Here is a 14,744-nt window from a genome sequence, read left to right on the forward strand (position 1 = left end):
TCGTGTCGTTATGTGTTCAAGAGGTCTCTGCAAATAAACCATTCATATACAAAATACTTGTCATCCATTTGACCATCCCTGAGTCAGTCCTTACAGCAACATTTCTTCAACTTGAACAATGATTTCGTGTTGTGGGCTTGCCTGCAACGGGTCGCTTTCTATCGACATCAGCACATTATCTAGAAAGATGACTTAGAAATCATTAGTACCTTGAAGTCTGCATGCATCAATGGCAGGTTTCTCGCCTTTGACGACAGTTTACATCATTGACTTTCGATCAAAGGATTCCGTGACGTGTTCGACATCAACCCATTCATTCACATTTCATGGATTGTACTGGGTACTTTGAGAACCATTGACATCACTGGTGGTCTCTCTCACACTTGTTAACAGTTTACATCATCGACTGGTAATCAAGTGGTTTCTACCATGTTCGACATCAACTCATTTATTCGCATGGATAGAATCGTACCAATTCAGGAAGTAGAGATGAAGACCCTAAATCTAGTTTCCACCATCCAGGCTACGAGGAGTTTTGTATTCATTATATAGTAGACTAACCATAAACAGATGGTTGCGTCCATACTGTGTCTACAAAAGTCTACGATTGTGATGTACTGCAAAATCATTCTTGTATCAGAGTAGTAGTTAGATTGTTAGTTAAAGTTTTCAATCTGAGTATGGGAATGCCTACCTCAGCAATGATATCATCTTATATATGTATTTTGTGTTGAATATTTGCAGGTTCTGACCGGGCCCTCCGCAAGATACTCCTTGAAATGATAAAGTACTTCACCCTTCCTAGATCATATAAAACCCTAATCTACTACAGGCTTCGCACTTTAGGGGGCAATCTGTTACACTAAAAAATGTCACCATGACTATTTACAGTTAGTATGGCTCCATCCACTGTCATACTATCCTCCTTGGCAAGTCTCATGCCTCTGCTCTTCATGTCAAACTTCAAGAAAGAGAGAAAAGTCATTTAAAGTCAATTATCTCTGGTACACAGTTTCTCTTAGCCTTACCTGCGTGTACGCAACCCAAGTTCACAATACCTGCGTACTTGTACGCTCTGTATGTAAAGGGGTGGGTGCGTACCCCTGTAAAGGTCAAAAGGCACGAGTTTCATCTTAAAAAAGTTACTTGTGGTCATTTCTAGAGTCTTCTAGAAGCTTGTTTGACGTGTATGAAGCGCCTCCAGATGGTTCATGTATCCCTACCAAAGAGGAACTTATCCCATCAAGAGGGGAGCTATCCCATCCAAAGAGGGGCTTATCCCATTGATGGTGGACCTGAATAACTTCCTCTAGAGCACTATAAATACAGGCATTGGGCCAAAGGGAGGAGAGGTTAAAAGCTGAACATTCCTAAGGGTAGATGCTGCTGGAATTAGGACTTCCTTGTAGAAGCTTGTGAGGAGAGATTACCATCTTTGCTTGTTTCATTTGGAAGTGGGTGAGCTGATCAGAGTAAAGGAGAACTCTTGTGGACCCTGGGAGGGACCTGCACAACACCAAGGCTCAGGTTGTAATGGTTCCTTTTGTTACCTTTTAATACAAATTAGTCCATTCTTCTCAACAATTTGTTATTTATGAGTTGTTTCATATACTCCTTGGTCTATATGTTAAATATGTTTTATTTTATGTGATATTTAGGTGCTATTTAATCATTTGATTGTTAGTGAATGCAAGTTTCGAAGAGAAGGAGGAGCTCATCCGGATCAACGAAGCTGAACTACTACAACAGCGTTGGGTTACAGGTAGGATCTAAACACTTGATTTCTCATATTGTAAATGCATATTTAGTGAAGGATTGCTCTTATTTGTCTTGTTTGTCACTAGAAAGTCTTAGGCTTCTAGGGAGGTTGGTTGTGTCTGCACTAACGACTCTTTCCGCATGACACCTCCAGTTCATACGGACATAAGGGAAGTTACAAAATGATCACCATCAGAAATGGTCCAAGTATGTGCAAAAATTCCATTTGAACATCAAGTACAAGAAGGGAAATACTAATAATGTTGTAAACTATCTCAATCGACCACCGACTATGGTTTTGACCACTATGCTTGACTCTTCTAGACATGAGACTTCGGGGTGGCTGCATATTTACAAGAGCGATCCATACTTCGGAAACACATACCAGATGCTCCTGGAGGGCGAGCAAGTTCCATATTTTCACCTCTAGGGTGCAATGTTATGCCACCTGGGACACCTCTATGTTCCTACAAGTGAGTGTGCTAAGATGATTTGGGTGGCACACTACAGTTGGGTTGCTGGATAATTCAGAGTAGAGAAAACAGTGGCATTACTGCAGAAGTACTTTCATTGGCCAAACCTTCGACAAGATGTTGGGAAGTACATTAGATCCTGCATTGCCTATTCCATTTCCAAACCAAAAATCAAGAAGCAAGGACTATATACTCCTCTGCCTACTGCTAGTTGGCCTTTGGAATCCATCTCCATGGATAAAATGTTAGGCCTTCCTTATACTAAGCATGGAACCAAATGCGTGTTTGTGGTCGTCGACATATTCTTTAAGATTTCCATCCAGGTGGCCTACAAGAAGAGTATCACAACAGAAGCCACTGTTAAGCTCTTCTTTGAATGAGTGTGGGTACATTTTGTGATCCGGAAGTCTATTTTCTCAGATTGGGATAGCAGGTTCCTAAGTACATTTTGGTCAAGCCTTTGGTTGATGTTGAATACCAATCTCACTAAGTCCATGACCTTCCACCCCCAAACTGATGGCGAAATGGAGGTTTTCAATAGGATGATCATGGGCATTTTGTGCATGTAACCCTCAAATCATCCACACACATGTGATAAAAACCTCCCCTATGTCCAACAAAACTACAACATAGCTATCCATAACTCAAATGGCGATAGCCCCTTTCAAGTGGGGTTGGGATTCCAACAACTATCTCCCATTAATGTGGCCATACCATTTGCAGCTACTCAAGTAGATTCGACTCATGTCTAGTACGAAGATGACCGGGATAAAAAATTGATTGAGTGCATTCGACAAATTTTCCAGCAGGTCCATGACATATTCGACAAATCCAATGCTAAGTATAAGAAACGTCATGATCAACATCGAGTTCCACACAAGTTCTAAGTGTGCAACAAAGTTTGTTTACATTTGCAGAAGGAGAACCTCACTGGGCCCCATCGCAAGCTTCACCTATCTTGATATGGTTCATACACCATCACCAAGGTTGAAGGGGACAATTCCTTTGAGCTCAATATTCCATTGTTCCTTGGTCTGCACCCAATATTCAATGTGGACCGACTGCGGACATACTTTCCTCCATTGTTGGACACATCTGACTTTGCTAAGCAGCTGACACCAACATAGCTCAAACCAATTTGCATCGAGCAAGCCACAACTAACAGGATCATGGACACACAAATTAAGAACACTCACCAACAAAGGATCCAACTATATTTATTTGTCAAAGTAGGCCAACTCCTTCACCAGGGAAAGTGGTTCACCAGGTTCCAGGTTCAACACAAAATTCCTCACCTCATGGAGGCTCTGCATGCAATGGGGACCATTGAAGGGGGGAGCACTTATCCAGGTGGATATTGGTGGCCACCTTCCTATTCCACCTAGAACTCTAGTTAGTTTCATCTATTTCCTTGATTATAGCATCATTTAATATTTTTAGTAGTTTTTCAGGTCCTGAACTTCCAAAGTTATTTTGACCCCCTAAACAACGTTTTCTTAAGGTATGTAGAAGGCTAAACTCCATAGGCAAGGGATTGCAGAAAATATTGTGTTACTCTAAGAGATATTTCCAATAAGGTATCATACACAAAAAATGAAGATCATATGACCAAGTTACAACCTCAGGAAGTTGGCTGCCCAACTAACCCCAACGGGGCCCACAAACTCTTGGAATTTCATCTCTTGGTGTTAGGGTTTTGGTTTTTTATGGTTTTAATTTGTTGTTCAATAATAAAAAGGCCCTTGAGCCTCATTGTAACATAGTTCAAAGGAATGTAGCTGCCACATCTCTTTTAAGAGATAAGCTACCATCGCCCAAGCTAGTTTATTTCCATTATGTATGTAAGCATATTTGGGTTCTTTGATGTTAATGAAATGAAGTTTTATTTATGTTGCATCTCTATTTTTATGTTTATATCTATATCTTGTTGGGTTCTTGCATAAGTCTGGATCAAAAAAATTGGAGGATGTGAAACCAGTAGCAAGGTCAATGTGATTAAGTGATGGAGATGCCATCAATGACCTACATTGTTTGGCATCAATGTTTAGTGGTGTTTCCATCAATGACCTACATTGTTTGGCATCAATGTTTAGTGGTGTTGCCATCAATGTCAAAGGGGGATATTGTTGAGAAAATTGTTGGCATTGATGTTAAATGAACAAGTGAATACAAGTTTAGAGGGGAGTTTATAGAGAGTTTGTTGATGGTTACTGATGAGATGTAGCCTATTCTTGAAGGAATTTTGTTTACAAGTAAAATGTTCCAGAGCATATGCAAAGTGTTTAATTGGATAGCACTGTGAGAAACCTTTCCAATGATATATGACAATTAGTCAATATTTCAAGGATCAAGGAGAAAAGGAATTTTTAAGTACAAACATATATAGTAGTGAAAGAATTCGAGACTTCAAGAAATATCTGGAATTATTTAGGATATCTAGGCCATTGGGAACTTGAATATAATTTAGATCAATTTGGACCCATCCTATGGATGCCATACATTTGGGTCATCTTGATATCTAGGGATTCACACTTTCATACAATGTTCCACTTAACAAATAACTTGGATCTAGATTTGTTTAGAGGTTGCTCTGTTTTTATGTTAATTCTTGGTTTCCCATTTAAAAAGTGTATCTGGGCATTCAACTCTTGAAATGTTTACACAGAAAAAACCTAAATAATAGCCAAATACTAGATTTCCTATGTATAGAGTTGATAACTTGGGTAGTGACAGGGATGTCAAAGTGGCGTATAGGTGGCCATGATGTGGATAATTTGATGATGTAGTGGGGCCATACACACAACACATGGAAAGTGTTTTTATCCCTTTTCGGTGGCCACATGGGCCAAATCCGAGTGACACATGGAACCAATCAAAAGTAAGTGGCTTGATGGGATTAACAAATGATATGGAAAATAATTGGGATTCATGCCCAAGGGTTGTTTTTATAATGTGTTCATGTGTTAATATTATTTTGAAAAATAGTTGATGACTGGGCAATGGGCCTAAAACAAGACTTAGGTTTGAGGTATTCAGACATCCAGACATTCCGAGGTATCTAGGGTCCAGGCTTTCAAGCATAGTCGACTTGTATAAAAAGACCTGGATATTCGAGCATAATAGAAAGTGTTAAGAACTTTACATATTCTTAATTGGTATGCTAAAATATGTTAAAGTCCATGCAATTTTTAGACTGAGGTCACAACCAAATGTTACACTAGAGCATATCCAAAGGAAAAGGATTAAGGATAAAGTTGTAGGTGCTAATAGGGATGAGTTGGTGCAATTTTTTTTATTTTTTATTTTATTTTTTATTTTTTAATTTTTAATTTTTTTTTATAATTTTTATGGACCCCCCTTCTGTTACTAGTAGGTCATATGGGGGGGCTGCACAATTAACATAAGTTATTGGATCAAAGCAGTGAACATTGATCTATGGCACACTTCAAGGTAAGTGTGCGGGGATTAGTTGCAAAAGTGAAAAATTGTGGACCAACACCGGGGGGGGCTACACAATTAACCTTGACTGTTGATCAACCAATAATGAAATTGATCTACACGACATTGATTTGGAAGATGGGGTCAAATAAGTCAGGAAATCAGGCATAGGTGGAGCTGATGTGGAGGCTAGCATGACATGGTGACACAATAAAGGATAACATGACATGGAAAATAGGATGGTGATGTCAGCATGATGACATCAACATGAGGTCATCATAAAAACACCCTCAGACAACTAAGGGCAAGGTCATGAAGGTTTGGTCATATGGGAAAATATGCTAAGCTTTGGAGTGATAAGTGGTTAAGAGCTAAGTGCCCACGTAGGTAGGTTGAGGTCACGACCTATGGTTCTTAGTGTGAGTAACTACAACAAAGTTGAAAATAAAATTTGGTGTTTTTCCAAATTTGGCACTTTAGTGCCAAACTTAGAAGAACAACTAAATGCAGTCCAAACACCAACTTTGGATAAAATAGAGAAAACAGTACAATTCTATTTCTAACAAGGAACATGATGTTTACATTCAGACAAATAAAAATACTGTTGTAAATAACAGGAAAACACAAATATTAAAGAAATTGAAACAACAACATGGACAACAATTAAATCCAAAACTGCAATGGAATTAAACTAATTGTTAAACCCAAAAGTAAAAAAAGTAGTTGAGAATAGAAGCATATATAAATCTTTATAATAAACAACAACATTACATAGAGTGTGTCCTTGGTGAGAATCATTACAAAGAATGTGTTTATGAAAGAGAATAACATAGGATTATTTTAGAAATATTTTGTAAAAAATAAGCCTTGAGATCGAAGTTTGAAAATATATGAAAGAGGGATTTGAAAGGCTGTGCAGGAAGTTGGTTACACAATAGGGATTTGGTGCTTCCTACAATTTGGTGCCTGCAAAAGTCGGCAATTTTGTGGTTGCAAAATTAAAAGGAGGATGGAGCCTTATGTAGGTTGTAGGCTACAAAAATTGATGTAATATGAAGTTGGAGCTTCATTTTGCATCATAATCAAAAAGCGATTTTGGTTTTCCAATTTGGGTTTCCACGTTAATATCTTGTGTCCAAAATTCAAGAGATTGGTGTGTTGTTATTTATTTATTTATGTGGTTCACGGACCTCAGAGATTGGTTACCACTACATGCATGAAATATTTGTACCAGGTATATCCACCCAAATGGATCACTTCTTGTCGGCTCAACCACAAAGCCTCACCTTGAGAGTGTTGAGAGAATTGAACCCATGACCTCTCAATAGTAAAGGGCCTTTAACGACATGGACTTGACAAATTAAGCTAACCCTCGGGGATGGTGTGCTATTATTTGTTACTATGTTACTGAGTATTTTTTACTTTGAGTTAGGACTTGTTAAATTTGTTAAAATATTAATTCACACCCCATCTTATTATTTTCCTAGTTTCTAACAACACGGTCTTCCTTACATGGATTGCAAGGGAACTTGACCTTATATCCATCCTTTTTCAATTGAGAAAAATTTTAATTGTTGTTGTTTTTATTGTTTTCATCAATATTTTTCTTATTATTATTCTTTCCCCTCCTCTCCCCTTAGCATTTTAATTTTGTACCATGAGAACTTTAGAGGGTTGGAGAGGAGTGGAATTTTGAGTGGTTGATTGTGGGGGTGTGAAAAACTATAAAGAGAGGTATCCCATCTAGCTTGTCAATTGACTAGCCATGATAATGGAAAAAAACCTAATCACCTCATCAACATGTGGTGTGTGATTTATCTTGGCTAGATTAGTATCTGGCATAGGTATATTTGACATAATTTCATACAAAACCTTAGGTGGGGATAAGCCAAGTCTAGTATTTGAGCACACAATATTGCCTCTTGTTCAAAATTGACCCAATTTAGAACACATCTTTTGATATTTGTGGTAAAATGATTTCAAAATTCATTCCAATACGAACTCCTTTGGGATTAGAGCCTAAATATTTTAACGTTGACACCACCACTCTTGACTGGTGGAATTGGCTTGTCAAAGTGACAAAAGCAACTTAGTGCCTATTATATGTTGAATAGACAATTATAAATTATTTGAGAACATGTTAGCTAATATGTCAAAGGTATGATATTAAACATAATTAAGCTCACTGATGTACCATTTGGTAGCAAGTCCAATAAGAATCTACTAAAAGAGTCTTAATCTAATGGAATCTTCCATAAGAGAGTTAGAAGAGCACCATAAATGGAACATCATTACATGATTCCTAGTAGCCCTCCTAGGTTTACCATCAAACTTTAAAATTTCTAAAGGAAACTTTGTAGGGATCGGGGGCTAATAAGGGTCATGTGCGATTAGATCGTTAGTTAAATTCATCAAATCTCACATATTTAATGTTTCCAATGGTAGTTTAGATGGAGAAATCTGGTTCCCACTTATGGTCATGGAGCCAATTTATTGGTAGAGACCAATGGTAGGGTTGGTTGGTTGAGAACTTGGACCAACCTACTATGAAATGTTTTCCAAAAAACTAGGGGTTTGAAAGTAACTTTGTATCCCCTTCTTGAAAGGAGGAAAACCTCCACTTGTTGGGTTCACATCTGGATAAAAGGGGTTTCCTTTGAATATCCCCCATAAGGCATGAAAGAACCATACATGGGGGCCCCATGAGTGGGTTAGTGATTGCTCCCTAATGACATCCCTATAGAAGGGAAAAAAATACTTTCATACTACCCAAACATAGAGAAAGGGATGTTACTTATGGAGACATTAGAAGATGGAAAAGTAATTCCCATTTGACGTCCAAAACCCTTGAAAAGGATTTCCCCCATTGACACATTGAAAGATGGGAAAGTCCCACTTCCCAACAAGGGATTTGGATTTAGGATATGCCCACCTTTAAATGGAAAATCCTGAATAGGAGTAGATGAACTACCAAAATTTGACTCATAACTATAAGGAATAGAGGAAGAATTCAAAGGAATGATTGGGATTCCAACTGACAACATCCAAAAAGAAAAGGCACTCCCACCATATAAAGTATAAGGCTATGTGCCTCCACTCTAACTTAGAGTAGAAACAAAACTGGTGCTAACCACATGTGTGATTTTAGCAAAAACCTAAGAAATCAAGGCTGGAGGATTAACTACTCCTCCATTGATAATTGGTGAGAGGGTTTTAGTACCCCCATTAGTAAAGCATTACTTGCACTATTCATATTAAACCCTTGTAAAGAAGGGGTGTGAAGAAGACTTAGATCAGTAAAAGATCCAATAAACATAATAACCAAAGTATCAAAACCAATGAGTGGGTTGATATTATTCAACCCTAAATTGTAAGTGATTTCAATAATCTCAACAGGTACAAGATCATCTTAAGTTCTAGCCATATCTTTCCCTAAAATAAGGATATGACCATATAAGCCATGAAGATAACCTTTAGCTTCTTACTCTTATTGATTATATGTCTCCTCCAAGAGAGGATTCACTTCTACTTGAGCTAATTGATTTGCTTTTGAAAAACCAAACACATCTAATATTTGCCTTTGATGAGGTGGCTCCACCCTTTTAGGAGATAGACCATGGACCCTTCTAGACCAATGGAGAAATATATCAACCACCTTTCATCAAAGAATAAGAAGTAAGTAGTTAGAGACTCCTTAAGGTATATTAGAAACAAATAGCACACCACTTTAAAAAATCTTGAAGATAATCAACAAGAAAAATAGTCTTTAGATTCCAGCTCAAGGTGGTTAGGATTGAACATCATAATAAAAAAGAGTAGGTAAAAGGGCCTTCTAGAGGCAATATTTAGATGTTTAAGGCCCAATACTTACCAACAATGGTTTGATAAGAAATTAAATTGACCTCTATCGATATATCCTTCACTTATGCAAGTGCCCTCATTTCGTGGGGCACCCTCTTAAGAGCACTATAATGGTGATGCAATGTTTGTCCCAGGTACCTAGGTATTACGCCTGCAATAACCTAGGTGGAACATAGGATAAGAAACTAAGATTCCAACTCACAATCATGGAAAATGTTAGGGGCTAATATTCGTAGGCGGGCTAATTTTCCATGATTTTTCCAAAAAAAAAGATTTGCCAACTTCCATTTTTCCTAAAAATGATTCAACCAAATTTTACAATATACACTTATTTTACCTTAAAAATAGCCGAAATTATATAGAGAATATATATGAAATCATTATAAATTTTAATAATTTTATGAATATATCAATAAACATTTTATAGTTTTCATAATAGGGACTAGTGAGATTCACCAATGTTTTTAGATTTTAAGAGAATTTTCCATCCTTAAAATTTTCCCTGTGAGTCACAATCAATGAACAAGTGGGACAATCGTGAGTTGGAATCACATACATGAGTAGGGTAACTCAGTTCAAAGCTTTGTGATGAGAAAATCCATAGATAATCTTGTCCAACAAAAGCCCCTATACATACAATAGTCCACAAACATCAAGAAAAGCTAGAGAGGGGGAATATGCCTTCACTTAGTTGAACATGACTTAGTGATTAACTCCTATGTTATGTTGGAAATAACACTGAGGGGGGGGTGAATCAATATTATCAAATGTTGGGTGCAGGATCCCCCAAGGGAAGTTTTAGGGCTTAGAGCCTAGATTTTGGTCCAATTTTGTAAATCTAATGTAAAGACTCTACATTTTGTGGGTGCGGTGTGTGTATTTCTTAAAGATTCATAGGTTTGTCCGCCCTTATTTTCATAATGTAATGTCGGCTGTAGAAGATCTACCCATGGTCCGTGGACCATGGGATTGTATAAATAGAGTGAAGCTCTAAGTAGTTAAAACAATAAATAATAGAATTTCTAAGGAATGAAGATGTATACAAGATAGTTCTGAAGTGTAAAGTATAGCTTTGGGTCGTAGCGTAGGTAGAGGCTTTGCAGCTGAGTGCACAGAGGCCTAGTAGTCCGCAGCTGAGTGCACAAACCCCTGCAGCTGAGTGTACAAGAAAAGTCAAGTTTGTAATCATATGGAAGTATTAATGAAGAAAATTTTTCTTTCATTTTTGCGTATTTATCTCCTGTTTATGCATCTGTTATATGGGGTATGAATTTCACTTTTACTACTTATATGATGCACAAATGTGTATAAATGTAATGGTTAAGAGAATGCGAGGAAGGATATTTATTTACGCGAAGATAATTAAGATCTGTCAATAATATAAGTAAGATACTTATTCTAGTTTAAGAGATATCGCAGTTCGCTGCCTTAGCAACGTGAAAGGACTTCAACTCCTAGTTAGGGCTGCGAGGAAACCGATTGTAACAGATCACGAAGGTACTGAAGGGTGGAATAGAGCGCGAAACAACTTGCGAGAAGGCAAATATAGTTGGAATAAAATGACATCACAACCATCTCAAGGGTGTGGAAACTTGGTTCCAGCACCCCCCCATACTGCTTCGGGTGAGACTTGAATCCACGCTCCGCGGGATGATGCTGAAAGGGCCAGTAGTGTAGGGATTTATTTGGCTAACTAACTTTGGATCTGGGTCAGGCATTCTCAAGCCAAAAATGGTTCCGTTGTCGGGACCAGAATTTTCATAAGAGATGTGTGATATCGTATCACTGGAATCCAACTAAGAAAGAAATCGAAGACTGGTTGGATAGAAGAATTCACGAGTTCATGGCGTGGGAGAACAAAACCCATGACTGTCATAAGAAGAGTGGTTAGATAACTACATGTATATAGAGATCCACGAAATATTTTTCAAGTCCTTCCCTACTGAGATATACGAGTGGATCGCGAAGCTAGCAGATAGTCAAGGAAGGTGGAAACTTGACGGTCCTATTGTGTGGACCCCACACATAGTGCGAAGGTTGGAAGCATCGGAGGATAAGATCGTGCGCGTTGTCAATCATTGGCTTGATAAAATTATAGGAGGATTTGTTACTGAGTTCGTAGTTGACACCTTAGTTAGTTACAACGAGGCAGAGCGACGCTTTCTCAAAGGACCGCGATGTAAGTACGTAAAATATTTGAATACTTGGATTAAATTGTTATTGTGTGAAAAGAAGATTATGCAGTTACCTTGATGTTCAGGGTTATGAGAAGCAGAAAGGTTTATAGGAACGAAGGAAATAAGGGTCCAGAAAATAGCCCCTTGATTTCACCTCCACGAGGGGACGAGGAAGAGCTCGCGAAGGTCTCTCCACGAAGTGCGATTCATCTGATCAGACAAAGAATTCCATGAATCACACCTCCACCCACACCACCACCAGCTTCACCGCCATCACCTCCATATTCACTCGTATCAACTCCACCACAATCACGATTTAGTATGGCAAACACAGTGAAGTTGTTTGTGTTCAAAGGTTTGGGAAATGAGGATCCAGACCAATTTTGATTCATTGTAAGGGTTGTATGGGAAGCGCAAGGTGTTACAGATGACGATATAAAGAAAGTGACATTAGTTAGTGCTTTGCAGGATCACACACTTACTTGGTATATTAAGTACTCCAACGATAACCTGAATGTGAGAGTCGCGGATATCCAAACAACACCTTCAGGGAATTTAGCAGGCCTAAATCTGAAGCGCAGTCGATTGTGGGATTCAAAGAGATCATGATGCGACCAGTTGAGACTCCTTGGGAGCTGGATCAGAGGCTAAAATGTACTATTCGTGAAGCCAATATGAATCTAATGGATGGATAGCATCACAAGTGGTTTGTAGCTTCGCTACTGCCACATTAAGGAGTGTGCTGTCGCAGCAAAAGATAACAACTCAGGCAGAGGCCTTAGAGATTGCTATGAGGCTTCATGAGACCCCAATGCAAGATCCTAAACTAGGAGTTTAGCAGATCCATGCGTAGCTAAGGAATTTGTACCTTTAAATGCAAAGTCTGAAACAAGACAGGACGGTTCGACTAGAAGTGTGTGAAGAAGTGTGGTGCATGAAATGCAAGAGTCAGGGTCATGACAAAGACCACTGCTCAGTGTTTACAAACTACCTCATAGGAGGAGGATCAATGCCTTTAAGGCCGGAAGCTCAGGGAGGATCTAGTGTGACGCCAGCTTTGTGGTGCACTATCTGTCAAATAGCTGGAAAACATGCCATGGATGACTGCCACATGTTACAAAAGTAATACGTAAAATTCACAATAGTTGTTCTACAAATTTTGTAGGTCGGTGGGATTTGACAAGCGTACTTATAGAAGCTATGAATTAATGATGGATAAGACTCCCACCTACAGCGTTTAGGCCAAAACATGGCCCCTTGACTAAACTGCAGGGATGGCGCAGACGAGGCCGAGGCAGAGGAGGACCTGGTAGAGGTTGTAGACAGCTAATTTTCTATAATTGCGGAGTGCTAGGACACTATGCCCGTGATTGCACTAATCCAATGCACTTGTTGTGCAAGTATTACACACTATTTGATCATGAGATAGAGGATTGTCCTATGCTGATAGCTAGGATACACGATAAAGGAGCACTACCACCTCCCCCAACTTAAAACCTGTAAATGATGAGGTCTGGGCCACGTGAGGAATACCTGAATGTAAACATTGTGTGGCGAAGTGGAATTGCGAAGGGAGATGACAAAGGAAAATAGCTGGAAGATAGTACATGGGTTTGCAAAGCCCCAGTGAAATAGGTCGAGTTTGATTTGGAGCGTGCTCGGGAAACCTTCATGGAAGCTAAGAAGAGCTTCGCGGAGGCCTCCACTTTAGGAAGCAAAGATAAGCCTGAGCCAGAGATGGACCCATCCATGCTTACAAATTTCCTGGAAACCTGTGTGAAGTTATTGCGCGAAAGTAAGGCTGTGAAAGGGTTACAGGAACTTATCAATAGGTGCGTTGGGACTGTGCTAGGTGAACTGCGCATAGTCCACAAAATCAAAAAACATAAGACAAGAATGGGATGAGAAATGAGACTTACCGCACAGATAAGAGAATATGAAATGGACCAAGTCATTCTAGATTGAGGATCAGATGTGAATGTTCTACTAAAACAGACATGGGAGCAAATGGGAAGACCTACGCTACAATGGTTTCCAATTCAGATAAGGATGGTGAATCAACATAAAATAATACCCATGGGGTGGTTGCCAGGAATAACCGTGGATATTGAGGGAGCGAGCACGTTGGAAAATTTTGAAGTGATATAGATTGTTGATGAAAACAATCCCTACCCCGCACTCCTAGGAATTGACTGGGGCACTGATATGAACAGGGTAATTAATCTAAAGAAGTGAAAAATGATCTTTGAGAGGAAATCAATGCGTGTAATTATACCCCTGGACCCTACTGAAGGATCGCGCTATATGGAACCGGTCCGTGACTATGAGAGTGATGATGACCTGGATTGTATCTATAAGATAATAGTGTGAGACCAAGACTAGGTAAATCCCACTGTGGATGGGTGGATTACATGGGAGCGCGAAAGCTCCTGCACTTTGGATTTTGATGAAGAATTAGAATGATGGCAGAATCGGTAACATGAGGTAACGATGCTGAATTGCAATATGATGACCAGGTTGCTGCACTGCATGTCGACAAAAGTAAGAGATCTGACTACTTATGATGGAATGAATGAGGTGGATACCTTCTTGGATGCATTTGAAAGCAAGGTGCTGGAAAAGCAACGCTTCCAGTCCTTGGACTGTGTGCTACGTGCTATGCCTGCAAGATGGTGGGGTAGGCACAAAGGGAGTTTTGATGGTTGGTGCGAATGTAGAAGAATGATGAGAGTGCACTTTGGGAAGCCTAAGGTGCGAATGACAGAAAAGTATGATGGATAGGATGACCCATGCACGCATCTGGCCAAGTGGACATAGGCCTATGGAGAAGAGCCCCAACCTGCGTAGAGGTACATGTACTCCATGCTAAATTACCTCGTCAATAAGCATGTTTTGGGGGGGCGAACTTGTAGACGGCTCTTAATTTTTGGAAGGCATGATGCCGAAAGAGCAACTGCATAGAAGATTCTATGTACAGAAGCATTTAGAAAAGTACTGGAAACTGTGCTGACCAAGGTATGCAATGTGCAACAAAGTG

The sequence above is a fragment of the Pinus tabuliformis genome, chromosome 5_2 (assembly GCF_031772625.1).
Source record: "Pinus tabuliformis cultivar Carrire ecotype Pingquan chromosome 5_2, CPIR1, whole genome shotgun sequence".
NCBI classification, from domain to species: domain Eukaryota; kingdom Viridiplantae; phylum Streptophyta; class Pinopsida; order Pinales; family Pinaceae; genus Pinus; species Pinus tabuliformis.